Source organism: Mandrillus leucophaeus, unplaced genomic scaffold (assembly GCF_000951045.1).
Source record: "Mandrillus leucophaeus isolate KB7577 unplaced genomic scaffold, Mleu.le_1.0 Scaffold353, whole genome shotgun sequence".
In the NCBI taxonomy this organism is placed as follows: Eukaryota; Metazoa; Chordata; class Mammalia; order Primates; family Cercopithecidae; genus Mandrillus; species Mandrillus leucophaeus.
Window position 1 is genome coordinate 952856 of NW_012103732.1, and position 13274 is coordinate 966129.

At 38.7% G+C, this 13274-nt stretch overlaps 1 pseudogene across 1 annotated transcript; it reads right to left on the bottom strand.

Annotated features, from left to right (window-relative positions):
* Positions 1–1242: 1242 nt before the first annotated feature.
* Positions 1243–2948, bottom strand: LOC105546285 (annotated as a pseudogene). Its single transcript, XR_001007070.1, has one exon. The product of XR_001007070.1 is annotated as a heterogeneous nuclear ribonucleoprotein C pseudogene (transcript).
* Positions 2949–13274: the final 10326 nt, after the last annotated feature.

The following is a 13274-nucleotide window of genomic DNA, read 5'->3' on the forward strand; positions in this document are numbered from 1 at the left end:
GCGGGGAAAGAGGCCCTACAGTGAAGTGAAAAGTAGACACTTGATTGTGGACTAATTTTTCCAGTATTTCCCAAAAACTTACAGCTAACAACATAATATTAAACATGTTTTATTAGCATCTTATACATCTGACACTCTCTCCTAAGCATCCAGTTTATTTTCTAGTCATGGGTTACTTACTAAAAGTCTGTGTAACAGGAGCTCACATCAGATCAGAAAACATCAAGTGGGTAGTATTTTTGACCGAATTAACATACCAAAGAAATTGCCTATATCATGTATATGGGCTCCAAGGGTAGTTCATAGTTCAGCCTCTTCATTCTTTTCTGCTTTTGTCACCTGATATAGAAAATGATCTATAAAATCCTTATAAATAAGACATGAGTTTTGCCTGTAATGAGTAGGATGAAAAAAGGCCAGTGCTGCATGCTATGAAACAATAGCAACTTTATAGGGGAATCCAAGGTTTGTGTGCACAAAAATTATAAATGTCATTTTCTGTTGTGCTGGAAAAACTGAAGTTTAAAACACAAATCAACTAAGCCTTTCAAGGATGAGGTATCACAACACTGATAGCTGTTTAATATATTCATTTTAAGTAAGACTGGATGCTAAAAATACAATCACTGTAATTAATAAAGTTGAGGGAAAACACAAAGATCAGCTAATGGGGTAAAAGATCATTTAGGGTAAAATAAATGTAACATTCTTTATGTTCTCAATCACCTGGGAAGGCAAACTGTGGAGTATCAGGAAATAAGAGTTTTCTCGTTTTCAGTAACATGGAGGTATACACTTCAGAATTCAGAAGGTAACTGAGGCTATAAATAGTAATTAAAAGAACAAAACAGAAGAAAGTAGGGGGAGTTCCATTGTCCAGCTGTTGCAATTTTCCTGAAATCTTGTTTTTGAGTCTCTCCTATTTAAGGACAAAACAATTTAGCACACAACAAAAACCTCAAAAAGGGTGCCAGTTGGACCACAAAGCACTGAACTTTCATTAGGATGTAAAAGCCATTTTGAAAAACAATCTCCACTGTATGTCAAGTTATTTGACTCCTCAATGCAACATGCAACTCAATGAAATATAATTTGAGTAGTGTTGTGTTGGTATGTATCATGATTATGACTCCAAGAAAAATGTATCCAGTACATTCTAGAGGTTTTGTGGAGGACGCTGTAAAACAAAGTTTGAAGTAAACAATAAAAAAATACAAAAATAAAAAACCAGGGTTTTTTTCCTCCAAATTCCTGGTTTAATAAGGACTTGTTTATTTTGAGGAAAAAAGGTCCCAAACATCAGGCTGTTCACAAAAATAACCCACAGTATCAACTTTAGAAAACAAATCTTAAGACTATAACACTAATTATTTTTCTAGAGGATGCATTTGACATGCCAACTCTCATTCACAAAAATACATTGTTACATTTGTGTTGAACTGCCCCACACAGCACACTAATGTGGGGGTGTAACACACATACTTCTAACTCAAAGCTGCTTTCAGGAGCTACTCAACTAAATGAGATTGCCTTTGCAGTTAGGGAAGCAACTACTGAACTTATGTATGAATGAAAAGAACTGTACTCCCTGCATAACAAGAGATTATTTTGGAGACAGTTGATAAAAACCATACATCCTTTTTATTGTTAAGTCATAAAGAGGTATCAAAATTAAAAGCAAAAATTACAGGGTAAGACTTAACAAAACTACTAGGAGCGTCAAAGGAAGTGAAAATGGGACTAGGCGCGGGGCAATATGAATTAATGAACATGGGAAGGAAAAGGATGGGGAGAACAGTGAGCATGTGCTGAAGATACTAGGGGAGAGGATCTGGTGAAAAATTTGATCTTAGACAAGCGCCTAGGTAAAGAAATAATGGGATAAGATTTCTAAACCCCACTATGTGCTTAAGAGTCATCCTCGCCATTGGCGCTGTCTCTGTCATCCTCTCCTTCCTCAGCCCCTTTTTCATCATCCTTGATCAACTCCAGCTGGTCATCCCCCCGATCTTCATTATCATCATCATCCAGTAGGTCCCCCTCCTCAGCAGAGTCATCTGCACCCCCCGCAGACTCCATCTTCACATTAGTCTCATCTTTCTTCACGGAGCTGCTGCTCTGCTCCTCTTCTGACCTATCGTCCTTCATCTCTACTGCTTGTTTGCTCTGTTCCTTTTCAATTTTTTCCAGGTTTTCCAGGAGAGAATCCACTTTTTGTTTTATATGGGCCAACTCCTTCTTAATGGCCTGAAGGTCATCTCCTTTCAACTTTCCAGACTTGGAAGATCCCCGCTGTCCACTCTTAGAATTGAAGCCACTTTTGCCCCTTCGTGAGGTGTTTCCTGATACATGCTGACGTTTCGAGGGCACTACAGCCCGAGCAATAGGAGGAGGAGGAGGTACACGTGCTGGGTAACTGTATATCCTATCATAATAGTCCCGTTGAAAGTCATAGTCCAAGTCAAAAGAGGAGCCGTACATCTCTGCTGCAGATCGTTTCACACCTGCTTTTCCTCGGTTCACTTTTGGCTCTGCAGCCAGGTTAATATCTAAAACCTGGCCAGCAATCATTCTGCCATCCTCTCCTGCTACAGCAGCCCGGGCATTTCTCTCATTAACATATTGAACGAAGGCAAAGCCCTTATGAACAGAGCAGCCCACAGTTTTGCCATACTTCGAAAAGATTGCCTCCACATCAGATTTCTAGACCACAAGAGTGTTGAGATTCCCAATGAACACACGGGAGTTCATGGAGCGAGGATCTGTCTTGTTGGTAATGTTGCTGGCCATTGTGTTTGATGATAAGGTTTCTCACAAAGCTGAAAACAGGAGGTGGGAGGGAGAAGAGATTCGATTCTGAGTCTCCTACTCCCGGATTCTGCGTGGAGAAACCGACTGCTAGTCGAGGTCGGCAGCGCGGCCACAACCGCTCAGTCTTCACCTCTTCACAAAATCGGGTCTTATTTCTTTATCTATTCAGCCATGCTGTGCCTTTTATTTTTTATTTATTTTTATTTTTTAGAGATAGGATCTTGCTCTGTTGCCCAGGCTGGAGTGAAGTGGTGCAATCATACCTCACTGTGACCTCAAATTTATGGATTCAAGGGATCCTCCTGTCTCAGTCTCCCGAGTAACTGAGACTATGGGGATGTACCTCCACGTTCAGCTGATTAAAAAAAAAATTTTTTTTTTTGTAGAGATAGGGTTTTGCTACGTTGCCCAGACTGGGTTTGAACTACTTGCCTCAAGAAAGTCTCCCATCTGAGCCTCCTAAAGTGCTGGGATTATAGGAATGAGCCACTGCAGTTGGCCCCTCTGTGCCTTTTAGTTGGAGAATTAAACCCTTTTACATTCAGTGTTATTATTGATAAGTAAGGACTTACTACTTCCGTTTTGTTGCTTATTTTCTGGTAGTCTTGAAACTCCTCTCTTCCTTTCTTCCTTTTTATTGTCTTTCTTTGTGGCTAGGTTATTTTCTTTGGCGGTATGTTTTAATTTATTACTTTTTATTTTTAGTGAATTTATTAGAGGTTTTTACCCTGTGGTTACCATGAGGCTTACAAAAGACATCTTATAGATATAACAAGTTATTTTAAAGAGATGACAATTTATCTTAGATCATAAAGAACAGAAACAAAGAAAAAAGGAAGAAACCTCTATACTTTAACTCCATACCTCTTACATTCTGACTTTACGTTTGACTCAGTTTACATGTTCTATATTGCCTATATCTTAAGAGATTTCTATAGCCATTATTGTTTATCTTTTATGTTTCATACTAGAGTTATGAGTGGATTGCATACCACAATTACAGCAGTAGAGTATTCTGGGTTTGTTTGTGTGTTTAATTTTACCTATGGGTTTTACACTTCCAAATTTTTTATTTTTGCACATTATTGGATTTTTTTTTTCTCAGATTGAAATCTTCCCTTTAGCATTTCTTACAAGACAGGTCTGGTGGTGGTGAATTCTCTCAGCTTTTCCTGGTCATGGAGCAACGTTATCTCTTCTTCATATTTGAAGGATAGCTTTCCTGGATACAGCACTCTTAGATGGCAGACTTTTCTTTCAGCACTTTAAAAATGGTGTCTCACTCCATCTTGACCTGTATCGTTTCTGTTGAGGAGACTATTGCCAAACAAATTGCAGCTCTTTTATTTGTTATTTGCTTCCTTTCTCTTGACGCTTTTAGAATCCTCTCTCTGTCCTTCATTTTTGAAAATTTGATTATTATATGCCTGGGGGCAGTCTTATTTGGGTCAAATCTGTTTGTTGTTCTCTGACCTTCTGGTACCTGTATATTTATCTCTTTCTCAAGTTTTGAAAAGTCTTCCATTGTTATTTATTTAAATCATTTTCTACTCCTTTTTGTTGCTCAACTCCCTCTTGAACACCAACAATTCTTAGATTTGGTCTTTTGAGGCAATTTTCCATACTTTGTAGGTGATTTTCATTCCTTTGCATTCCTTTTTATTTTTTCTCTTTGATTGTATATTTTCAAATAGCCTGTCTTCGGGCTCACTAATTATTTCCTCTACTTGATCCATTCTGCTGTTGAGAGCCTCTAACACATTTTTCAGTTCAGCAAATGCATTTTTCAGTTCTGATATTTCTGTTTGATTTTTAAAAGTTATTTCAACCTCTTTGTTAAATTTCTCAGAAAAAAATCTGAATTGATTTTCTGCCTTATCTTGGAGATTACTGAGTTTCCTTAAAACTGCTATTTTGCATCTTGGTCAAAGAGTTCATATATTGCCATTTCATTGTGGTCAGTCACTGGTTTGTTTGTCCACTGGAGATGTCATGGCTCTATTTGCTGTTGTTTATTATGAATGTACATCTATGTCATTGCATTGATGAATTAGTTATGTATTTTAGTCTTCTGTCTGGCTTGTTTGGGTTTTTACTGGATATGTTTGCTTAGAGATTCTTTGTAATTTACCTGTTGATTATCTTTCTTTTTTTTTTCTTTAGATTGCTGCCTCCTTTTCAGCACTAGATAGTTCCTCAAGCCCAGGTTTGCCTCTCTTCTAGTAAACAGAGTGCCAGCCAGGGGAGCTGTAGAATGAACTTTCCACAGTGTAGTGCTGCTGAACAGTCACTGATTTGGTGTCTCCTTTGGTCCAGGTACAGAGCAGAGTTTCTAGGGCTGGGGTTACTAATGCCCCCCTCCCCTTTGCCTTTACCTCTCTTTAGAGATATTTCTTTATTCAGTTACTCCTCATGCTGCTTCCTGTGGGTTCAAGCAGGGAAAGTCTCCTGCTATGGAACCCAAGGTGATGAGGAAGCTGGTTACCCACTAGGATCTCACTTTTACTAGTGTAGAAACCGTGGGTTGGGGGAAATGTTTGATCACTCTTCGTGCCAGGCAGATTAGGGAGGTGGTATTACAAATATGAAAATCAGATTTTCTTATCATATGCTCAGGGTTTTTTCACTTATTTGTGGTCCTGGGAACTGTCTCATCCTCATACTTTAGTTCTGGGATATTGCTGGTTATAATCTCAGTAATGTATATTTGTTTTTTGTTTTGTGTGGGAAGAAGTGAAGCCAGCTTGCTTTAACAAAGCCATTGTGGAACCAGAAGACCCCCATCCCTTTACTCTCAGGAGACTGAATATTTTGAGAAAACCACTGTATTAGGTTAGCCTAAGTAATGGGAATTTGATTCTTCAATGACACTGTATCAGTTTTTTTAACTAATGAAAATTGCTAAGTGAAAAAGTAGGATAAGAAATTTGTCTATATGTTATTAGAATAACCACATTAAAACAAACAGCAAAATTTATTTGTAGATGGCAAACAAACAAGACAGGTTTTCAACTTCAATAGGCACCAAGAAAATGAAACCACAGTGTGTACTACACTGGGATGGTAAATTTTATGTGTCAACTTGACTGGGCTAAGGGATGCCCAGATAACTGGTAAAACATTACTTCTGGGTATGTCTGTGAGAGTGTTTCCAGAAGTGATTAGCATTTGAGTCAGAGACTGAGTAAAGAAGATCTTCCCTCATTATTCAATCCATTGAGGGCCTGAATAGAACAAAAAGGTAGAGGAAGGGGAAATTTCCCCTCCTTTCTTAAGTTGAGATGTCTGTCATCTCCTGCTCTCAGACATTGGAGCTCCTGGTTCTCTCAGGCCTTTAGGACTCCAACTGGCCTTCTCCAACTTCTACCCCATGGCTCTTAGTCTTTTAGACTTGGACTTCATTACATCACTGGCTTTCCGGGGTCTCCAATTCCTTATACAAGGAATGTACTACATATGTATACATATATATGTAGTAAATTTTATATATGAGTATTAAAAATATATATATTTACATACACTCATATGTACACACACATATACCTCCTTTTGATTCTGTTTCTCTGGAGAACACTGACTAACATACACACTTATACCAGAGTGCCTAAAATTTAAAAAAGATGTAAAAGGCCAAGTGGAGATAGCAGAACTCTCACATGGTATTGGTAGAAAGGAAACTCGGTACAAATACTTTGAAGATCTGTTCAGCAGTGTCTATTTAAACTTAAAACATACATACCCTGTTACCTGAAAATTCCGTTTTCAAGTATATTTCCAACAGAAATGCATACAACCATTCACCTAAATACATGAACCAGAATGTTTATAGCATAACCTTAAATCAAAAACTATCAAATGTCCATCACCAATTAAAAGGATAACTGTATTGGAGTACATTCACACAATCAAATACTCTACAACTATAAAAGTAAATCATCTACAATTATGCACAAAAATATGAATTAATCTCACAAACATGGAGTCAAATGAAAGAAGCCAGATATAAAAGCATATACTTGTAAGATTCCATTTATATGAAGTACAAAACAGATGAAACTAACCAAGGCCATGCATATGCTATTTATGTCATGAAGGTGCAAAGAGGAAGTCAAATGCCCACAGGACGAATAGGAATATTAATCCTCCATACTTTCCCCTTCTCCCATGAGAGGGTCCCACCACAAGCACTACACACAATAAAACTAAGACAGTTTTCAAATGAATGCTGTTGCTGAAGCCGAGAATAAGAAGGTACAAAGCCATGGAGACACACTTAATCATTTTCCCATTTATGTTTCCATCAGAGCATAGAAATACTGTGATTTTGGCTATAGTTATAAATGAAAACTAGTTAGGTGTAATGTGATAGAGGAAAGCGTTAGTAAGTAGGGTGATAAAGAATACGAGTAGACTTATTTAATGTGTTTTACACCAAGACATTTGCCAGAAACTATTATAAACATTTACTTTACCCATAATCTTTATGAGAAAAGTTGCAGGTGAATATTGTGCTAAAAATCCCTCTAATTTGTTTAAACTGTGCACAAACAGACCACACAAAGGCTCAGAAGACATCAACAGAGGATATTGCCATAACTGAATACAATTTACAACAAAGATAATCTGACATGTATTTAGTGATGTGTATGAAAGCTAATTTTCTGGGTAAAGAGCAAGTGGCACATGATATGGTTTGGCTCTGTGTTCCCACCCAAATCTCATTTTATTATAATCTTCACATGTCGAGGGAGGGACCTGATGGGAAGTGATTGGATCATGGGGGTGGTTTTTCCCATGCTGTTCTCATGATAGTGAGGGAGTTATCACAGATCTGATGGTCCTAAAATGCAGCACTTTCCCTTTGCTTGTTCTCTTTGTCTCTCCTCGTGGTGCCATGTAAGACATGCCTTGCTTCCCCTTTGGCTTCCACCATGATTGTAAGTTTCCTGAGGCCTCCCCGGCCATGTGGAACTCTAGGTCAGTTAAACCTCTTTTATTTATAAATTACCCAGTCTCAGGTACTATCTTTATAGTACTGTAAAAATGGACTAATACAGCACATATAAGTAGTTAAATATTTGAGGATTATTCTTACTTGGTCAACCAAGTCTTTCTCTTTCTCTTTCTCTCTCTCTCTCTCTCATATGCTACCCTACAACTTTTTCCATGGTAAGCATCCTTCTTTTCTCTTTGTGCCCCTGTGGCAGAGGCTGGCACCAAAAATTCTCAACAAGTGATTGTTGAATGGAGAATGTCCCATATTGATAATTTATCCTAGACCTCTCTCTTTCATCAGGATTTCTTGTGCTCCATCCATCCATAATGGCTTGTCACTCTCAGTGGGGTCTTTGACACATTTCTTTTTTCTTCTTCACTTTCAGTTTCCCTGAGCCACTTGTCCAACTCCTTATCACTTACCACCCACAACACCCACCCTTCTCCACCCACAAATCTACCTATCCCATTCTCTGGGTTTAAAAAATATAAAAGCAGTAGGACTCTGGGATACACGCAGATGGCAAATCAACAAAGGCTGGGATTCTCAGCCCTGTCTGCACATTAGAATCACTTGGGGAACTTTTAAAAAATACTGACGCCCATGTCCTACTGCCAGAAATTCATACTTGGTTTGTCTGGGGTGGATCCCTGGCAGTTGCATTTTTAAAAGTGTGCCAGTTAATTACAACACAGTCAGGGCTAAGAAGTACTGCCTAGAGGATTAATGTGTTCACTAGATGTGGGGAGGACCACAAATATAGCAGGACATAGGAGAAAGGAGAAGGGGCTATAAGTGTAAACTGTGGGCATCTTGAGGCATGAAAGAGGAAGAGCTGGGGTGGGGAGAAAAACCAGTTGAGCAAGAAGACCTATCCTTGGTCAGGGATTGGGCCCTGCTGAAAAGAAGCTGACAGGCCGGGCGCGGTGGCTCACACTTGTAATCCCAGCACTTCGGTAGGCTGAGGCAGGCGGATCACGAGGTCAGGAGATCGAGACCATCCAGGCTAACGTGGTGAAACCCGTCTCTACTAAAAATAAAAAATAAAAAATAATTAGCCGGGCATGGTGGCGGGCGCCTGTAGTCCCAGCTATTTGGGAGACTGAGGCAGGAGAATGGTGGGAACCTGGGAGGTGGAGCTTGTAGTGAGCCAAGATTGCACCACTGCACTCCAGCCTGGGGGACAGAGCGAGACTCTGTCTCAAACAAAAACAAAAACAAAACAAAACCAAAAAAAAGAAGCTGACAGTCCTCAGACATACCTCTACTCAGTCCTAAGCAACTACTAGCAAGTGAGCTTTTGCTGGCTCTATTAAGGGCATGAAAGCCTGATTTTAATCTCATGAAGAAAGGACAGAGTAAGGACAGAGCACAGGACTCGGTATATGAAAAGTTGTGGAAGCTATGGTGAGAATAGTCTGTTTTTCCTCGGTGCAGTGGCTTTAGCACCCTTCTCCTCCCTCCCAACCCACTCTTCGGCACCACACTCCCATCTGCTACGTGTGCTGCCTCAGACCTGGGCCACCACACATTCTCTTTTCACTTCCTCTCAGGAATTCTACTTTTACCATACAGTGATGTCTGATGGGAGTGTTTTAATAGTTGTTGTTATTGTTTTATTATGAATTTAGCTTCTAATTCATCACAAGGAAGACTACTTCCCCAAGAAAACTTCAAGTGCAGGCTTTAGAATCTAACCTAAGTTTGAAGGTTAATTTGATCATTTATTAGCTATAAGACCTTGGGTAATTGATTTCCTGAGCTTCAGTTATTTTCAATCTATAAAATGGAAATGATAATATCTACCTAGAAAGGTTTTGTGAGGATTAGATGTGACCATAAAAAGAATGTTCCTGAAAATTGGAAGGTGCATAACAAATACTCGTTTTCTCCCCTCTGGATAAAACCTATCTTTCAGACCTGCACTGTCCAATATGGTAGCCACTAGCCACATGTAGCTATTTAAATTTAAATTAACTAAAAGTATTTAAAATTAAAAATTCAGGGTTTTTTTTTTTTGTTCCACTAGCAACATTTCAAGTGCTGAAAGGCCACATATAGCTAGTACATACCTTATTTGAACAGCACAGATGTGGAGGCCAAAGCAACTCCATCTTGGATGCTAATCTGCCATGTTAGCTTCTGATTAACTGCTGTTCCAGGAAGACCTCTAAGAGTTCCAATTGTTCCTTGTATAACAGCAAGTACTTACCATAAATCCTGCTCTTAGGTCAAACAATCTTGATGTTATTGTAGATCAATTGTTCTACACATCCCTTCTGCATCATGTATTGCCTTTTCCTATGGTATATAAGCCCTGAGTTGGGGGGTAATAGCATGGCAATCCATCATCTTGTCCCACCGTTACCCAAGACACAGACATGGCTTCTGTTTGTCAGTCTCTATTAATTGTTTCTTTCTCAGAAAATGGATTTGTCAGCCTCTTTCTTCAGCCTCTTAGCTTTCTCAAACTTTGGAGTAGGTTTGCATAGACATGCCCAGGGAAGAAGAGATAATACAACATTTTCATCATTGTAGGAAGTTCTCATGGGCAATGCTGATATACCACTAGAGCCTGCTTAAATGCAGCTACAAGGAAGATGAGAATCATCCATGAAGCCCACTGGCCAGGCAATGAGATGCAAAACACATGCCTTTTATTGGTGTCTACTCCTAGGAAAAAAGGGACCAAAAAAAGAGAGAAGATGCTGAGGAATCTCAAAATAAACCCACCCTTACTCAACAATTTTGCTGAGGATGAGCAAGTTCTATTAGTCTTTAGCTCTCTGTAACCAAATAAAGCCATCCAAGGTTGTCAGGCAAAGGCGTATTTGCCGTAAGTTTTATATATTATTCATTCACAGCTTTTAGACACTGACTTGGTCAACTTTGAATTCATTTCCCAAACAACCTGGGCTAAATTAAGCAACATGGCAGAGCTATGAGACAGGGAGCCTTTTGAGATCTCTAACCCATCATCTCAGACTTTGAAGTTGCCTTTTATCTTAATTGCCATGCCTAGGCCAGCCTGCCAATAAATGCCATCTGATGCCTATAGTCTCCAGGTCACTAGTTCAGATCATGACTTGTTTAAGCAGGAAAAACAAGAACATGATGGGCCACAGGGTGTGGTTGTGCAGTCTGTGCACTATACAAGTCCATAACGTGCCATTTACAATGTTATCATTATAAATGTGTATATTATTCTGACAATGTATTAAGAAATGGATGGCTTTCCTTAGCTTTCACAAAGGTACATTATATATTAGCTGCAGGGGTGAATGAGTGGTTCACTCCGAAGCTAAAGGACAGAAAACAGACAAAGATGTTGAAATCTTTAAACTACAGGAGTTTCAGCACTGGGATCCAAGAATGTTCTGGATATCCACAGAAGTCTTTGTTCCAACAGCTGCTAGAGAAATTCTGCCTCAAGATTCTCTAGACCGGGTCGGCCTTGCTCTCTGGACTTAGAGATTTTCACTAGTTCTGACCAGATTCCAATACCAACACAATAGTTCTCAAGCCTGGCTATCTATTCATCTGGGGAGTTTTGTTGTTGTTTTTTTTAATCTGGTTTTAAACCCTAGTTGAGACTAACAAATCAGGATCTCTGTGGATGGAGCCCAGGCAACAGTATTTTGTAAAAGTGTCTAATGTCTGCAGGGTTGAAAACTGCTCCTCTGGCATATGAAAAAAAATGAAAAGGATGGAAAATGGGACTCTGATGTCCTAAGCTTGGAGTAAATTGTTAAATAGAAGAAAGCTTCTTAAATATATTCACGCAGGGCTTTCAGTCATTAAGACCAAAAGATAACTGAAAACAGAATTTTTTTTTTTAAAGCAATGTAATCTAGTATTCATAATTGTGGAGTGGGTCTTCATCACTCAATTTAAAAGTTTAGAACTGCACCACAAAAGGTAAAGAAATAACATCAATCTTTATTGATAAACTGCTCTGGAATGCTCAAACTGAGCTCTAAAATGTTAGAGGAAGTAAGATAGGAAATGAAGGAGAAGAGAAAGAGGAAGCTAGGCCCATTTAAGAACAGAAATTCACCCCTCAACTAAGTGCTGTATGTAGCACAGCCCTATCTCAGGAAGAACAGGGTTCACTGTGATCGGAGGCATAAGTGGCATGACCACAAGGGAGTCTAAGGCTATCTTCCAAAAACTGTGGCTTCATTATTTAGAAGACCTCAAAATTACCTGCTAAATAAACAAATGTGACCTATGCTAGCTTGTTTTAGGTGAGAACTGCTTAGTCATGTTACTCAGTTCAAGAGTGTTCTCTGAGTCATGGTTTATACTCAATTCACATTCAGATCTAAGACAGCAAGTCCCCTTGAAACCTCCCTGGAATTAAATTTGCCCTGCCAATCCTTCCTCTGCCATCTCAAATGTGAGTCAGTGCTTTGCTGTCTTCTTTTGCCACCCCAATTTAGCAAGAAGTGTTCAGAATTCCCAGAAAAGCAGACATTCTAACTGGTTCTTAGTAAAAGAGCCAATCTCATAAATGTATGCTGTATTTTCAAATACATGCTCTGAATCTAAAAATACACTTCCACTTTGCATTCATGTACAGCTCTGTCGACCAAAGATAGATGCTTAAAAAATTAGGAATAAAAACATACTTTCCCCTTCCTCCATTTTTACCCATACATATTTTTATAGCTTTCAAAGCCCAGTTCACTTCTCATATCTTCCATTAACTCTTTCCAGCCCAAAGTAACCTCTTTCCATTTAGAATTTATCTTGTCTGACTTTCTCATTTAGTACTTACTTGTATATTGTATTATGATACCTCCCTTAGTCATTATATAAGATTAATTCATCATATAAAATTGTGTTTTTCACCTGTTATACTCTTCAAATGTGGCCATGGTGCATAGTGCACAGAGGAAAAACATATACTTTATAGCATTCACTAAATGTTAAATGAATTCATTATGAAACAGCATAACTTCATGAGACAATTTTATCTCATATCTGTGCTATTAGGAGAGGACAAAGTAATATGTCAAGATATCAGATAAAGTGACCTGGTTTTCTCACAACAGTAGGACCCAAATGTCATGCATCCCTGAGTTCCTTTAATGTGTCATGTACCAGAAACATGGTGGGGGGTGGGTCTCCAATGCTTCACAGGTAGAGGCATGTGCCTCTAGACGAAAATTTTGAAAGGGTGAAGAGGAATGCTGCCAACTAAACTATGGCATGCCATTGATTACAAAACACATTTGATTTCAAAGATGTTAAAATGTGAAAGAGCATTTATCTTAAAATGGATGAAATATGATAACTGACTATGATTTTTTCAAAATGAAGATAATAGTAATAAATGGTAGAAACCTCATTAATTAAAATATTATCATAAATCACAGAACAATTTTTCTGAAAGAGAGGAGGCATAGCTTAGACCTGCCTCTGAAGCAGTGAGCACCAGACTAAACCTACAATCATGTCTAGG